We start from the raw sequence: 17,610 nt of genomic DNA, 5'->3' as shown, positions 1-17,610 counted from the left end.
AATGTTATCTTTACTTACTCCTCTTGTAACTTTTTCAAGCCCAAAGCAGATTTGACTTTTGTGGTAGTATTTTTCCAGTGGTTCCCAATACTTGTTTTACTTTAGCCCAAAAATGTAAGCCTTAGTGAACTTACTGAAAAATAGACCATAGTAAGAACTTCTGTACATTAAACATATGAAGCCAAATTAAGCTTTTTAATTTAGATAAATACTAAATATAATTTGCCAGTCCTAACAATTAGAATTCAAAAATAAGGTAATTTTGTTATGTGTGATAATATAATTATGGTGATTCTGTGTTTTTCTAAAGTCTTCATCAGTTAAAGATACTAAACTAGGCCGGGTGCGGTGGCTCACGCCTGTAATCCCAGCACTTTGGGAGGCCGAGGCGGGCGGATCACGAGGTCAGGAGATCGAGACCATCCTGGCTAACACGGTGAAAACCCATCTCTACTAAAAATACAAAAAATTAGCCGGGCGAGGTGGCAGGCGCCTGTAGTCCCAGCTACTCGGGAGGCTGAGGCAGGAGAATGGCGTGAACCCTGGGGGGCGGAGCCTGCAGTGAGCTGAGATCGCGCCATTGCACTCCAGCCTGAGTGACAGCGAGACTCCGTCTCAAAAATAAAAAATAAATAAAAATAAAAAATAAAGATACTAAACTAACTGTAAGTGAAATGTCTTGATGTCTAAGATTTGCTTTAAAAACTCCAGGGGAAAAAATTAATGTTAGAGGGGGTAATAAAACAAGATTAGTAAAGTGTCGGTTCATTTTACTGTTCATTCTCCTTTGTGTATGTTTGAAAATTTCTGTAATAGTAAAACCAAAGCAAATAAAGAAATGAAACAGATTAGTAACACTCCACATATGACCCACTGTAGCAGAAACACTGCATTTTAGAATATGAACGCTTTGTACCCTTAGAAGTGTTGTAATTCAGGTAATGGTTGATAGAGTTACTGAAAGTTTTTCACATCTTCAGCTAAAAAACCTTTAGAATTATCTCCAAACTTTAATCCGATAGGACACACAAACATATGAAAGGAAAAAATGTCCAGCATTCAAATAGTTTCCAATTATTCACACTGTGGCTCAAAAAAAGAAAGACTAACAACTCTTAACAGACCTCTGCTCCCAAAAAATGTAATCAGCAATTTTTCTAGGAGGCAACAGCAAAAGCCCCAGTCTATTAATTTGCACTCTTGCAGACATCCCTATTTCCAGAATCCTTTACACCTGAGTGCCAAGACATTCCGCCCAGGTGTCACCCGCACCACTTTTATTTACTTTTTAGATTTTTATAAGTTGGTTTCTAAAATGCTATGATATTGGCCCACACATATTAGGGGAGAGGACATTTTTATCTTCTTCTAAAGGTTTATTTGGGACAAAATAAGCTTTAAAAAGACAGAAATGCATAAAGCCCAGATTTAACATATCCATTCCAAAAGAATACAACGAAGTCCCCAAAAGAAGTATACAAGGAGCATCATTAGGATCTTTCATGATTATTTTAACATTATTAAAAAGGTTGAAACTTTGAATTCCAAAATTTTACTTTTGTTATGGAAAAGGTATTTGCTGGTTAATTCTACAAACATGGCTGCAGTGAGAACTATAAACAGCGGTCTACAATTTAAGAACGTGATGGGCTGGGCGCAGTGGCTCACACCTGTAATCCCAGCACTTTGGAAGGCCGAGGCGGGCGGATCAAGAGGTCAGGAGTTCGACACTAGCCTGACCAACATGGAGAAACCTCGTCTCTACTAAAAATACAAAAATTTGCCGGGTGTGTGTGGGGAAAAGCAAGAGAGATCAGATTGTTATTGTGTCTGTGTATAAAGAAGTAGACATAGGAGACTCCATTTTGTTCTGTACTAAGAAAAATTATTCTGCCTTGAGATTCTGTTAATCTATGACCTTACCACCAACCCCCTGCTCTCTGAAACATGTGCTGTGTCAAACTCAAGGTTAAATGGATTAAGCGTTGTGCAAGATGTGCTTTGTTAAACAGATGCTTGAAGGCAGCATGCTCCTTAAGAGTCATCACCACTCCCTAATCTCAAGTACCCAGGGACACAAAAACTGCGGAAGGCCGCAGGGACCTCTGCCTAGGAAAGCCAGGTATTGTCCAAGGTTTCTCCCCATGTGATAGTCTGAAATATGGCCTCGTGGGAAGGGAAAGACCTGACCGTCCCCCAGCCCGACACCCGTAAAGGGTCTGTGCTGAGGAGGATTAGCATAAGAGGAAGGCATGCCTCTTGCAGTTGAGACAAGAGGAAGGCATCTGTCTCCTGCCCGTCCCTGGGCAATGGAATGTCTCGGTATAAAACCCGATTGTATGCTCCATCTACTGAGATAGGGAAAAACCGCCTTAGGGCTGGAGGAGGGAACTGCGGGCAGCAATACTGCTTTGTAAAGCATTGAGATGTTTACGTGTATGCATATCTAAAAGCACAGCACTTGATTCTTTACCTTGTCTACGATGCAAAGACCTTTGTTCACGTGTTTGTCTGCTGACCCTCTCCCCACTATTGTCTTGTGACCCTGACACAGCCCCGTCTCGGAGAAACACCCACAAATGATCAATAAATACTAAGGGAACTCAGAGGCTGGCGGGATCCTCCATATGCTGAACGCTGGTTCCCCGGATCCCCTTATTTCTTTCTCTGTACTTTGTCTCTGTGTATTTTTCTTTTCCAAGTCTCTCATTCCACCTAACGAGAAACACCCACAGGTGTGGAGGGGCAACCCACCCCTTCAGTGTGGTGGCGCACGCCTGTAATCCCAGGTACTCAGGAGGCTGAGGCAGGAGAATCACTTGAACCTGGGAGGCGGAGGTTGCAATGAGCCGCAATCGCGCCACTGCACTCCAGCCTGGGAGACAGAGCAAGACTCCATCTCAAGGAAAAAAAAAAAAAAAAAGAACGTGATGACTAGAAAACAAAAACTACAATGTTCTTTGAAGTTGAACAATCAGTTTGAAAAATAAATAAATAAAACCTTATTAGAAGTCGGCATCATCAAACAATCCTTCAAGTTTACCCTTGAACAGAACGAAAGAGAAAGGCTGTCCTAAGCTCCTTCCCTAAACCCGAAAAGCACTTTGAGGACGATCGACCCACTTTTAGTTTCTATTCAAATGATCTCTTTAAATCCTTTAGGAATTGAGCACCAAACTTGTAACTATTAATTGTTCGTGCACAGCTCGTAGAAATTTTAACATTAGCAGAATGCAGACAGCTGAAAAATCAAGATTTATTTTCCCATCTAAAGCCTAACATAATAGCAATTCATAACCACTGTGTGAAACCGGAAATCTAACACTGTGTATGTCTAAAGTCAAATGCCAGTGTTTTCTAACAAAACTTTTACCAATAAGGTGTGTACACACACCCACACAGACGCACGCTAAGCTCAGTTTTTTACTAATAAGGTGTACGCGCGCGCGCGCACGCTAAACTCTAGCCACAGATTCCCTAGGCCAGGAGTGCAAGTCGGTCGGGACTAGTCCACACCTTGCGAACGGGGTGGGGTGGGGAATGGATTTCTGGTGAAGCAGGCCATCAGCCAGAACCGCCAACTCCGCCCGTGGCCCTCAAAAGTAGGCGGCGCAGGGAGTCTCCGCCCCCTTCGCCACCGGCGACTCAAACCAAAACAGCTGAGTTTCTCTCCGCAAAGGCAAACCCGAGCGTCCTTCTCGGACGCGACCTACGTGTTTTCTCAGCTTACTGCGCCGGTAAAACCCACACTGCCCTCAAAACAGTCACCCCAGAGTTTAGCCTTGGACACCAGAAGCTTTTCCTTCGGGGGTCGCCAGCGTCACTCGTCCCCAGCCAAAGGGCCCCCGTCCCACACGCCTCCCCCAAATCGCGAAGGCCTGTCCCGCGGGCCTCCCACCGCGTGGGGCGGCCACCCGTTGCTATTCCAAAACTCCACAGCTGATCCGAGTCGCCCACACCCCCATCACAATCGCAGTCTGGAAAGGAAGGTTTGTCTTCGGGAAGGAAAGCCTCGTCACCACAGAGACCTCTCCCGAGACCGGCCAGGCCCCTACGGTACAGGGGCTGAAGGGTGTAGCACGAGCCCTAAAAGAGATGCAGCTGGAGGCCGCCCCGCACAAGGCGCTGGGGTGGACCGGAGAGGCGCCTTACCCAGTGGAAAGACTCCCGGATCAAGGGAGAAAGTTACGCAGGCTTCCGATCCTGATCCGCCATCAGCCGCCGAACCTCTTCCGCCACTACCGCCTACCCCCAAAGACCGGCTACACCTCCCCTCCCAGCCGACAGTAGGCCTTGCGTCACTTCCGCCCACGGGGCGGTCTCTTCCGCCTCCTGGCTGGTTCGCGGCTCCCCTCCGCGACGACACGCCCCCAGCCCCCTCCGCCGCGGGACGCCTCATCCCGCGGGTAGGCTGGCTCTCTCCTTACTTCGTCCTTGCTATTTTCGTTCAACTTAATCGCAGCAAAACAATGCGTCTGGATTTACATTCTGATTTTATGTTATTGACATACGAAAGGGGGAAACACACAGGAGGTTTAAGTAACTCACCAGCGATGTGGAAAGGGCAGCTCAGAGGTCCATGGACAGTACCGTATCCCTGTCTGCGTCTCAGTCGGCCTAAACTAGCCCACTCATTTTATAGATAAGGAAATAGCCAGAGAAGCAAGGGAGTGACCACACGGCTAGGGCTGCAAACCCCTGAGCACCAAGACTGTCTCTGAACTCCTGGCCCAGTCCTGTGCTTTTTTGGCTATGAAGTTTTGTTCACTGAAAGCTCCTAGGAGCTTTTCAGTTCTAATGCCCTCTGATTCTATTTGCTCTCGCTCCAGCAGAGGCCTCTTTTCTAGCCGCATTTCTGTGAGTTACCTGCTTTTGTTATCCGTATCACTTTCCGTGTGTGAATTTTCTCCCGCGTTCTGTTATTTCTAAAATCACTTTTGCTTGTTGTATATGTTGCCTTGCTATGTTGGACATTCAGTTTGAATCGTAACTCCACAGAAGCAAATGTGTCCCATTCGAATTCATCATAGTCTTCTGTTGCCATAAAACCCTGATAAACCTTGCAATGGCACCAGAAAGGATATGTAAATTAGATCGCATTAAATGTTGAAGCACATTCTAAATACAGAACATTCAAAATTATCTTTCATATACTTTCATCTTTACTTCCAGTTATTTCAGAAGACATTAGCTTTGATAACATAGGTTCTCAATATTTACAGACTGATTTGTTTCCTGTGTATTGACATTTTTGAACTTGGTCTTGTGCTGGGTATTATACTTGATCATAGAATTTCAGAAGAACCTTAATAGGTCATTTAGTCCCAGTCTCCTTATTTTATGGATGAAGAAAACGGTGTGAATAATCAACATAAGTTATCACTTGCGTTACTGGTAGCAACCTTCTGGTAGTAGAAATAACTGTGTCCCTTAAGAAATGTAAACATAGCAGTGAATTTTATAAGCACAATTTGTCAGAGATGTCACTCTTTGTATGTTTAAATCACATTCCTATTTATATGTAATACATTTTTAATTACCACTAATTTTCAGTTAATGAAATCAGAAAAACAGTATGCTTAATAAAAACCATAATTGAAAGACTTTTTTTTTGCCCTGAGAGGGACGGAGTTTCGCTCTTGTTGCTCAGGCTGCAGTACAGTGGCGCGATCTCGGCTCACTGCAACCTCCGCCTCCCGGGTTCAAGCAATTCTCCTGCCTCAGCCTCCCAAGTAGCTGGGATTACAGGAGCCAGCCACCACGCCTGGCTAATTTTTGTATTTTTAGTAGAGAGGAGGTTTCGCCGTGTTGGTCAGGCTGGTCTCAAAGGACATTTTCACAGGTATTTTTACTTTGTTATTTTTAATTATTTCTTGAATTTTTAGACCTTATTTTCCCCAGGAAGGTATTTGTTCTGGAATTTTAGCTTGCTTCATTAATTTTAATAATGATCCTTTAATTTTTAGACCAAGTTTTTCCCACCAAGATAAATAGATACCCTCTTAGTATTTAATTGAATTTCTGGGTTTTGGGGGAGTAGGGTTTGGGTTTTTTGTTTGTTTGTTTGTTTTTTGAGACAGAGTCTCGCTCTGTCACCTAGGGTGTAGTGCAGTGGCATGATCTCGGGTCACTGCAACCTCCACCTCCCAGATTCAAGCAATTCTCCTGCCTCAGCCTCCCCAGTGGCTAGGATTACAGGCGCACACCACCACACTGGGCTAATTTTTATATCTTTAGTAGAGACGGGGTTTCTCCATGTTGGCCAGGCTGGTCTCCAACTCCTGACCTCAGGTGATCTGCCTGCCTCAGCCTCCCAAAGTGCTCGGATTACAAGCATGAGAGACCGCACCCGGCTTTAATTGAATTTCTTAAAGTTAGCCTCTTATTTGTGTGGCAGTGGACTATGGCTAGAAGAGATATGGATTCACTTCCTTTAAGTGAAATCTTTCTGCCAGATGGATTTCAGAATTCAGAATTTTTCAGACTTTAGAGAGGTGTGCTTTATGTGACATTCCTCACTATCTGGGGCAGCACCCACAGTCAACTTTTTTTTCCAGAACAATTATGAATATCACACTAAGATAAATGAAATGTATAGTCTCACTCAAGTCAAGTTTTTCAGGTCAGGTTCTGCCACTTTGCCCTTGGGTTCAGGTCAAGTTTTAATGACAAATGAGTCAGGTCAAACAGGTTTTGCCACCAAATGTTGAGAAAACATTTGATTTTCAGAGCTTTTTTTTTTTTTTTTTTTTTGAGACGGGGTCTCTGCCCTCTTCCCTGTCACCCAGGCTGGAGAGCAGTGGCAAGATTTCGGCTCACTGCAACCTCTGCCTCCCAGGTTCGAGTGATTCTCCTTCTGGGATTACAGGCGTGAGCCACCGCACCTGGCCAATTTTCAGAGCTTTTTAGATTTCGAAGTGGTGAATATTGAGAGAATTATTGGAAAGTAAATCAGTGAGTAACCCATGATTTTTCTGGAGCAACTACAGTGTCAAGTAGTTTCTAGGCAGTTGTCCTGCGTTTGATTGGGAAAATATGCTGACTATATTTAAAAGGCACTGTTCTTTCATTAGAGGAACTTATGATAGCAAAGGGAAGAAAAGAAATGAGCCCATGAAAATGTAGGTAACTAAAGTGTAAATGAATAGGAAGACAGATATTCAGAGATGGGAGAAAGTACAGGCTTATGTTAGCAGTACACTTTTCATGGGGGAGGCAGGCCTGGACTGTCAAAGTGAGGTATGATTTCGATGAGGAGATGGAGGAGGAGGACTTTCCAGTCAGGATTTAAGAGCTTGGGCAAGGGAATCAGGTAAGAAGAAAATTGTTAACCAAAAATAATAATTTCCTCCAAAGTTCATTCATTCACCATTGTGTCATGTCACTTCTTAATAAGAGCATTTTGTTCATTTACTATGTGCTCTGGGAAAAACAAGGAATCAAGCATGGTTTCTTCCCTGAAACTGCTTAAAATCAGGTCAAGATGTTACCGGATGGTATAGATAACTGTCAAATTTGAAGGAAATGGACTATGAGAAATAAAGTAGAAAGATATACAGAATAATTAATTTTGAAATTAGCTAGACTTTGTAAAAGAGATTGGTCTCCAAACTTCAAAAGACTGATAAGATTTGAAAAGATGAAAAAAAGGCTTACATAGTGAGAATAATATAATTTAAAAGGCACAGATGGGACAACTAGATAGCAAAACATGGATTGAAAATTTTTGAAAAAGTTCAAGCAGACATGTTTTATTAGAAACATTACAGGTTTTAAAAGCCAGGCAAATGAGTTGTTCTCCTTTCTTAGAACAATGGTTTACATTAGAATTTGTATTAAAGATTCCTTTTGTTATAAATGATTCTTAATTAAAAAGAAAAAAACACCTTTGTAAACCTTTGTTTTAAAAAGAGAGCTTTTTTTTTTTTTTAGGCAGAGTCTCACTCTTTCACCCAAGCTGGAGTGCAGTGGCGCAATCTTGGCTCACTGCAACCTCTGCCTCCCGGGTTCAAGTGATTCTCCTGCCTCAGCCTCCCAAGTAGCTGGGACTACAGGTGCGTGCCACCACACCCAGATAATTTTTTTTTGTATTTTTAGTTGAGACGAGGTTTCACTATGTTGGCCAGGATGGTCTCAATCTAAAAAGAGAGCCTTTAAAAATGAGATTTGAATAATTGTAGGCTTTGGATAGGCAGAGAAAGAGAGGATTCCAAACACTCTAAAATAGGCTTATTTTCTCTTTCCCTGTCTGTTAGATTTTATTGATGTATTCATTGCTCCTTGTTTCCCAATCATTACCTACCTAGGTGCTTGTAACACACCTTTGCTCCTTTGAGATATACACTGTTGTGTTATGCTCCGTCTTCCCTCCCTGTGGCTGTCGTCTTCTGATCTCCAAGTCACTGTTCCTCATTCAGTGAAGAGTGTCACCTAGTGCACAGTCTCCTCCATTCTAAGCCATTCATTGTCTACTTGGATGAGATTAAAATGAAAAGGCCAACATCCCAGCATTTTAATTTCCTGAATCCCTCATCTCAAATACTCCACTCCAGGTACCTATTTCTGTGGTCACACCTTGGCCCTTGCCATCATCTTGAAAAGCAAGCCTCCTACTCTTTGACCACAATCTCCTATTCTTCTAACTTGCTCATTCAAATATGCCCAGCAGAACTATTTTTCAAACTCATCAGCATCTCAATCCATTTCTTTTTTTAATACTTCCCTCAGTATCCAACTTAGAGTCCATAGGCTATAATTTCATTAACACGACTTCCAACACCTTAAACTCCCTTGGCTTCCTATCTTGCACATTAAGGAAAATTTCCTATAACAAATGCATTACAGACTTTGTAGTCATCACATGCTTTACACTAAAGTTTACGTCTGGAAATACTAAGCAGAAACTTTGAAGTTAAAATTGAGTGTTTTGGGAAGTTTCTTGCACTATCAAAAAGAGAAACTATAATTTATGATACTAAGAAACAGAGCCTACAGAGGTTTATATAAGACCTTTGCCCCATTGGCTCCTAACAGTGTTCTTTGTTCCTTGTGCAACTGAAAGGTCACTAGAATGTAAATATTTTCTAACCTCTCTTCCTCATCTTACTGAGAAGAGTAATAGCCAGCAAAGTACTTTGAATTTTTAAGGTACTTATGTCAACAAGATTCTTCCTTCCCAGTGTTTCTTATTAAATACCTGTATTTTGTGAGTCACTGTGTATCAATGATAATTAAAGTTAATAAAAATTATTTTAAGGAAATGTTAAGATAATCTTCAAATGTTTAATTTTAACCAAGGCTAAATCAAAGTTTTAGGCTCAAATATGTTTTTATTTCACAGATCCCAACACCTCCCACCTTCTCAGGAACTCTGCATTATCTCATTTTTATATTCAAGCCCCCTATCTCCACGAGATCTTTTCCATTGTCTTTTTAAACATATTGAAGTCTCTTCAATTTTTAAAAACTTTCCCAGCTCCCTGTTTCCTTCCAGCTCCTATTGTCTTTTGTCTTTACAAGCAACCTTCTCGCTTCTAGGAAGAATTGTCTATATTATACTCTCTCATCTTCCATCTATTTCCAGCAAGTTCCAGAAGGCATATTTCTAGCAAGATGCAGAGGGCAGATTTCTAGCAAGTTCCAGATAGTGGATGTCCAGCAAGTTCCAGATGGTAGATTTCTGGCAAGTTCCAGAAGGTGAATTTCCAGCAAGTTTCACCAGCTCAGCAACACAAGGACTTCTCTGTGAGACTTCTCTGTGGGACTTTATTCAGGGACCCACAGACGTGCCCTCTCCAGGGCCTAGATGTCAGCCCTGAGAGGTGATCTTGCTTGGACACTCTATCTCAGATCTAGGGGTGGTGCCTCTCCTTACATCAGCCATTCTTATATTTTTTAGAGTTCCTTTTACTCCTGTTAGCCTTGTTACTTCAATCTCCTGTTATAGTTAATAATTCTTTATATTAAACTTTCCTTGTTCATATTACCTATATGGTTTTTCTCTACTAATTGGACCCAGACTGACACAACCATTCTACTGCTTTGTTTAGCTTCATAGGTAAAGCCTGTCTTATTTTTCTTTCTTCCCCTGAAGTAATTGCTCAGAGTTCATTCCGTTCCGACCAAGTAGGGTTACTGCCAAAATGTAGGTCTTTGTTGTACTGTAATTTTCTACTGCTACTTGATGTTAATTATGATGCATAGGGGCTAGAATTTCTTCAGTGAGGTATAGTTTAGGTTGCAGAATTCAATGAATGATGATTTATTGCCATTTAGCATTGGGTTTAATAGATGAAAGAAATGCCTTTATTCTCACAAGAGACCGTGGCTAGGCTGATCCTGCCATGAGGACAAAAGGAAAAATGAAATTATTACCAAGTACTTATGCTGAGCATCTTTAGAAAGTAATTTGTAATACATTTTATTAGTTAATTGTGAAAATTGACTTCTGACGTTACATAGTGCGATATAGCAAGTTCTAAGACAAGCTGTGAGTAGACAAAATTCCCCTTCCTGAATCTTTCCTTTTCTACACTTTTTCCTCTTTTTCAGGTACCCTTCACAGGTTTAACAGCCTCCACCCCTCGGGCACCAAGCAGTCTTATCCAGGAAAAAAAAAAAAAAGAGACTGATTCTCAGTAGTAATCTCTGTGCCTGTGAGGAACTTAATGCAAGTCTCAGGATCTCAAAATAAGACCTACGAGCATAAAGTAATGAGTCTGTCAAGCTGGATTTCCATGCATGGGGGAGGATCTCTTTAAGTAAGGAAACTTCCTTGTGCTTCTTTAAGCACAGTTGCTATCATTCCGGGAGAAGCTCCTTTTAACCCATATCTTCTTCCAACTAGCATCCTATTTTTTTTCTTTCCTTCCCAGCTGAACTTCTTAAGGACCAACCTATATGATGTGATATTTTAGATATTAACCTATTTTTCTTGGTATTCCTTGTATAGCTTGCCACTTTCCCAACCCTCACCCATAGGTTTGTTGCCTTGAAGAAAGGATGTAGAAGGAAAATCTTTCTGGCTTTTGTTTCTAGACTCTCAAACCCCACAAATGGGGAGAGGATTCAGGCCACAGAGAAATGGCTTCAGGAGAAGCCAAGGGCAGGGGTATATAGGTGGAGGGAGAACAGGCAGCATCTTCCTTCCCCTCAACTCTAGAAACAGATTTCTCTGGGTCTGAGAGGGTGGGAGGGTGCTTCTAGGTGGACAAAACCACACAGCCCGTTTAACCTTCCTGGGTCTCCAAAATATCCCGTACCCTATCTTAGTACAGAGCAATATTTCAAAATCCTGACAAAACCAGAATGGAGACTCAAAACAGAAATTGAATTGGTGGAATATATTAAAACATATTTCTTTACAAGCTTGAGTTGTGGGCTAAAATTCATACTGCTACATGTTCATTAATCTTGCATTCCTCACCCCATAAAATGTGCTCAGGCTGGGCATGGTGGCTCATGCCTGTAATCCCAGCACTTTGGGAGGCCGAGGCAGACAGATCACCAGAGGTCAGGAGTTCGAGACCAGCCTGGCCAACATGGTGAAACCCTGTCTCTACTAAAAATACAAAAATTAGCTGGGCGTGGTGGCAGGTGCCCATAGTCCCAGCTACTTAGGAGGCCGAGGCAAGAGAATCACTTGAACCCGGGAGGCGGAGGTTGCAGTGAGCCAAGATCGTGCCACTGCATTCCAGCCTGGGTTACAAAAGCAGACTCCATCTCAAAAAAAAAAAAAAAGTGTGCTCAACCCCCACCAGTCCACTGAAAGTTTCCATGGTAAGGTCATCAATGACCCTCATTTCCCAACCTACTTTTCAGTTCTCAGACCTTATTCCACAAACTTTTCAACCAAGAAGTTCTAATGATAGAATTGTTCACTCCTTCCTGCTTAAAACTTTTTCCTTATCCCCTTTGGGATACAATTGCATCCTAGTCTTCCTTTTATTTCTCTGAATATGCCTTCTCAATTTCATTTGTGGGCTTCTCATTTTGCAGTTGCTCCCATAAGTACTAATCTTCCTCAGAGTCCAGCCATCAGTCCCTTCAGGTTTAAATTATTTCTGATTATGATTGCATATTTTCAATTGCCAAATATACTAATACATTTATTAATAACTACCAGATCTACCAGATCTATATCTCCAGCCCAGGCTTTCCTCCTGACATCAACCCTATATATAATAGATATCCACTTACATGTCACACAAACATCCTAAACCCAGGTTTTTTTGTTTTTTTGTTTTTTTTTTTTTAGACAGGGTCTCACTCTGTCACCAGGCTGGAGTGCAGTGGCACAATCTCGGCTCACTGCAACCTCCGCCTCCCAGGTTCAAGTGATTCTCCTGCCTCAGCCTCCCGAGTAGCTGGGACTACAGGTGCACACCACCATGCCCAGCTAATTTTTGTATTCTTAATAGAGACAGGGTTTCACCATGTTGACCAGGATAGTCTTGATCTCTTGACCTTGTGATCCACTGGCCTTGGCATCCCAAAGTGCTGGGATTAACAGGCATGAGCCAATGCGAACTGGCCTTCTTTTTTTTTTTTTTTTTTTTTTTAAGAGACAGAGTCTTGCTTTGTCACCCAGGCTGGAAGGCAGTGGCACAATCACGGCTCACTGCAGCCTTGACCTCCTGGACTCAAGCAATCCTCCCACCTCAGCCTCCTGAATAGCTGGGATGATAGGCATGTACCACTACACCTGACTAATTTTTCATTTTTTGTAGAGACAGTGTCTTGCTATGTTGCCCAGGCTGGTCTTGAACTCCTAGCCTCAAACGATCCCCTCGCCTTGGCCTCCCAAAGTGCTGGTATTGCAGGCATGAGCCACCATGTCCAGCCCCGCATTTCTAAAAGTGAATTTGCCATCTTTCTCTCACTTCACTCCCCTTCACCTGCATTCCTTTTCTATACCAGTCAAGGTCCAAGCAGGAAATGGATGACACACTCTGTAAGTCATTGATGAGAGTTTAATGATAGGACCCTTTAAGAATCCAGTAAAGTTTCTCTCTAGCAGCAGAAGGAGCAGAAACAGAGAGGAAGCTGTTATCCCCCAACTGGGTCAGGGAAGCATTTGAGACCTGGATGTGGAGGAAGGGCTCTCTGTCAGAAGATGTGGCCTCTCTCTGATCTCTTGCTAATACCACTCATTGGCCAAACCCAACCTGAAACCAGGGATAAAAGGAGCCCAGGGATTCGGTCTCTTGAGGTCAGCTTCTTGGGCAGAAAGTAGTGAGGTAAAGGGTGGAGAATAGTTCTATTGGGGCAAATGGACAAAAACCAGCCTATCTCAATGAATGGCAACACCAAGGACCCAGTCTTGCTTGCCAGGAACCTGGGAATTTGTCTCAACTCTCGCTCTTACTTACTCCATTATATGCAATCAGTCACCAAATCCTGTCTATGTTGTATTCTGAATGTTTCTCACATTTACCTCCTCCTTGCCGTTCCCTACCAGTGCTCCTAGCTCAGGTCCTTATCTCTTTTCACCTTGATAAGTGCACACATTTCTTATCTAGTCTCTCAGCTTCTAGCATCAAACCATCCCTTTACCATCCCTTCACACTGCTACTAAAGTTTTCTTTCCAAAAGGCTAAGATCTAAGTGCTTTAATGACAAGACCATTCTTTTCTCCCAAATTTCTATTTTTTTTTTGTTTTAGTTTTTAAATGACAAAAGTCATATACCATAACTCCCAAGGAAAGCCAAGCTGGACTGAAGTGTATTAAATAAAATGTAAAATTTTCTAAAGAGGTAACCGTTGTTAATAATTTTGTTATGTTTTTCCAGATAGATTTTTTTTTAATGTTTTTATTTTGAAATAATTAGGCTTACAGGTAGTGGCAAAAAAAAAAAAAAAAAAGTAAAGGGAGTCCGCTGTACCCTTCACCCAGTATCTGAGTTGAATTGCATGTGCCAAAAACATATGCTCGAGTCCTAATCCCAGGAACCTATGAATGTCACCTTATCATTTCAGGTATAATCAAGTTGAAATGAGGTCATACTGGATTAGGGTGGGCATCAATCCAGTGGCTCGTGTTCTTGTAAGAAGAGGGATATTTGGACATAGGTACACAGAGAACACCACATGACAACAGAGGCCGACATTGAAGTACTGTATGTACAAGCACAGGAACACCAGCATACAAGGATTTGATAGAAACCACTAGAAACTGGGGAAGAAGCCAGAAACGATCCTCCTCTAGACACTTCAGAGAGCATGGATCTGCCAATACCTTGATTTCAGACTTCTAGCCTGCAGAACTAAGAGAGAACAAATTCCTATTATTTTGAGCTATCCGGTTTGTGATAATTTATTACAGCAGCCCTAGGAAACTAATACACTCGGCTTGCCCCAATGGTAATATTTAGTATAACTATAGTACAATATCAAAGCAAGGAAATTGACATTAGTACCATACTGTTAACTAGACCACAGGCCCTGTGTAGATTTCACCGCTGATAGATTTTTTAACCACACAAGTGCATACACAGACACACACATGTCTCTTGCTTTTTAAATTATTTGTTCTCAGTTTAGATAAAGTTTAACCATTAGTAACATGATAAAGGATTTTTTTTATAAAGCTTCAAATTAAAAAAAAAGACTAACCAATGGAAAAATGGATTAAAATACATAAATAAGCAATTCATAGAAGGAAAATTATGAACAGTCAATGAACACATGAAAAGATGCTGAGCTACACTAATGATCAGGGAAACATAAAATCACAATGAAATGCTTTTCACCATTAAATTGATACAAACGTAGAGATTGATAACAGAAAGAGACCCTCATACTCAGAGAGGTGGGATGTAAATTGGTACAAAATTTTTTAGAGGACAATTTAGCAATATACATAAAATTTAAGGTGTTTGTACTATTTGACCAGCAACTGCACTTCCAGGACTCTTGGAAATACTTACACATATGCAGAAAAATATTTAATAGGACATATTACTTTGAATAGGGAAAAATTAGACAAACTAAATGTTGACTAATGGGGGAATGGTTAGATTAATTGTGATATGCCCATAATATGTAGCCATTAAAAGAATGAAGTAGACAATCACATATTGTAAGTGAATAAGGAAAATAATAAACAATAGGTATTAGAGAGGCTGTGTTTAAAGAGTGTATGCTCTATCTGAATTCATAATCCTGGCTCCACCACTTACTAGTTCCGGAAACCTGGATAGTTTAAATATTTACTTAGCCTTCGGTTTTCTTATAGGAAAATTAGAGTAGTAATGTTAGTACCCATCTCAGAGGATTGTGTTGTCAGCAGAAATGTGTTAGTTTACATAAGCAATATTTCAAAATGGTATCCGGTACATAGCTATTACTCAGTAAATGTTAGCTACTACCATTATTATTGTTTATATAAAATATATATATTTTTACCAGTATCTTATATATCTATATGTATTTATATCTATCTGTATATATGGAAGGATACATATAAAATTGTGATGCCTTCTGGAAAGGGGTATAACTCTTTTTTTTCATATGTCTCCTATCTTTCTGAGAAGGAGTATAACTTTCATCTTCAATAATACATACTTCTGGGCCGGGTGCGGTGGATCACGCCAGCACTTTGGGAGGCCGTGGCGGGTGGATCACAAGGTCAGGAGATCGAGACCATCCTGGCTGACATGGTGAAACCCTGTCTCTACTAAAAATACAAAAAATTAGCCGGGCGTGGTGGCGGGCACCTGTAGTCCCAGCTACTCAGGAGGCTGAGGCAGGAGAATGGCATGAACCCGGGAGGCGGAGCTTGCAGTAAGCAGAGATTGCACTACTGCACTCCAGCCTGGGTGACAGAGCGAGACTCCGTCTCAAAAAAAAAAAAAAAATAGATAATACATACATACATACTTCTGTAGTTGACCTTTGTTATTGTTCTTGACCAATCAACTTCTGAACCACCTTGCTTTGGGGAATCCCCCACCTTATGAAGCAGATTTTGTATTCAATTATAAATATTGAAAATGGAAGAAATGTGTTTTTTCATACTCCCTTGTTATCGGGTCCTGGGCTCCACCAGTTAGCTGCATATAGAATTCATTCTGGCCCAGGAGAGGCAGCAGCTCAGTGGAAACTATGGGGTCTCCAGAGGGAGACATGACAGTAATTGTAGCATCAGTGTTAGCAGAACCAGCTGTGTGGACGGTGGGGGAAAGGTGAGTAGTTCTTCGAAGGACTGGTCCCTCATATTATGATTTTCAAGCCTTCCCAGAGGATCTGTGAGCTGTCCACTCCCTGTTCAGTAAAAACTGTTTTCCTAGATAAGCCAGAGTTTGTTTCTTTACTAGACACTAAAAACACTGATTTTTGAAATGAAAAGCCTCCCTAACTTATTATTATGAATAATTTCAAACATATAGAAAAGTTAAGGCCAGGCACGGTGTCTCACGCCTGTAATCCCAGCACTTTGGGAGGCTGAGGCAGGCGTATCACCTGAAGTCAGGAGTTCGAGACCAGCCTGGCCAACATAGTGAAACCTTGTCTCTACTAAAAATACAAAAATTAGCCAGGCGTGGCGACATGTGCCTGTAGTCCCAGATACTCGGGAGGCTGAGTCAGGAGAATCTCTTGAACCCAGGAGGTAGAGTGCAGTGAGCAGAGATAGTGCCACTGCACTCCAGCCTGGGCAACAGAGCAAGACTCCACCTCAAAAAAAAAAAAAAAGTTAAAAGAGTAGTAAAATGAATAACTGCATATCATCCATCCAGATTCAACAATTAGTAATATTCTTATATATTTGCCTTATATGTATGTTTGTGTGCTTTCTGAACATTTGAGAAAGTTGCAAACACCTAGGAAAATGAATAATAATTTCATATCTTCCTATAAATGAGCCATATTCAGAGTTCACCAAATGTCCCAAGAATGCCTTTTTTATCTATTTTTTTCAAGCCAAGGTCCAATAAAATACATTGTATTTGGTTATGTCTGCTCAGTGTCTTGTAATAAAAAATGTAATTGAAAAAAGGGCAATATATGGGTTTTGATCTTTTATTGTCTTCTACTTAGTGACTGAGTAGATTAATATGGGAGCTAACAGTTACTTATTACTAATCAAATGCCAGGCTTATGTGAGGCGATGGGCATATCAATATGAATAGGACAAGGTCCCTAACCTCAAGGAGGCGATGGGCATATCAATATGAATAGGGCAAGGTCCCTAACCTCAAGGATATAGTCCCTCTGTGTTCCTCCAAATGCACACAATTTATCTGCCTCACTTTTGCCCAGCTTAAGGAACAGAAACGGACGGGGATATTAGCGTTAATCATTTTCTTGACCTAGTGCCACAGTATGGAGTAGGAGAGCTGAGCAGGGCTGGATGCACACGTCTAAGGAGTTACCTATCATCCACTTCTTTACACATCTAAGGAGTTATCTATCCTCTGTCTTTCTTCTCTCTCTCTCTCTCTCTCTCTCTACCTCCTTCCCCTCCCTCCTCCCTCCCTGCCTCCCTCTCTTTTTTTGGCTGGAGGGCAGTGGCACGATCTCGATCTCGGCTCACTGCAACCTCCACCTCCCGGGTTCAAGTGATTCTCCTGCCTCAGCCTTCCAAGTAGCTGGGATTATAGGCGTGAGCC

At 41.7% G+C, this 17,610-nt stretch overlaps 1 protein-coding gene across 14 annotated transcripts in view; it reads right to left on the bottom strand.

Annotated features, from left to right (window-relative positions):
• The window catches only part of TAX1BP1 (Tax1 binding protein 1), a 97,874-nt gene extending 93,568 nt beyond the window's left edge, over nucleotides 1–4,306 (bottom strand). For 7 of the 14 annotated variants that reach the window (XM_008960017.5, XM_063605661.1, XM_055115807.2 and 4 more), the window contains exon 1: nucleotides 4,153–4,290. The gene's annotated coding sequence lies outside the window, so the exon portion shown is untranslated. Of the gene's footprint in view, nucleotides 1–4,152 lie in introns of all 14 variants that reach the window. The other 7 variants (XM_008960016.5, XM_008960019.5, XM_003807894.6 and 4 more) reach the window with 2 other exon arrangements.
• Nucleotides 4,307–17,610: the final 13,304 nt, after the last annotated feature.

The sequence above is a fragment of the Pan paniscus genome, chromosome 6 (genome assembly GCF_029289425.2).
Source record: "Pan paniscus chromosome 6, NHGRI_mPanPan1-v2.0_pri, whole genome shotgun sequence".
NCBI lineage: Eukaryota > Metazoa > Chordata > Mammalia > Primates > Hominidae > Pan > Pan paniscus.
Note: the sequence above shows the minus strand (reverse complement) of the source record. Positions and strands in the feature narration are given on the sequence as shown.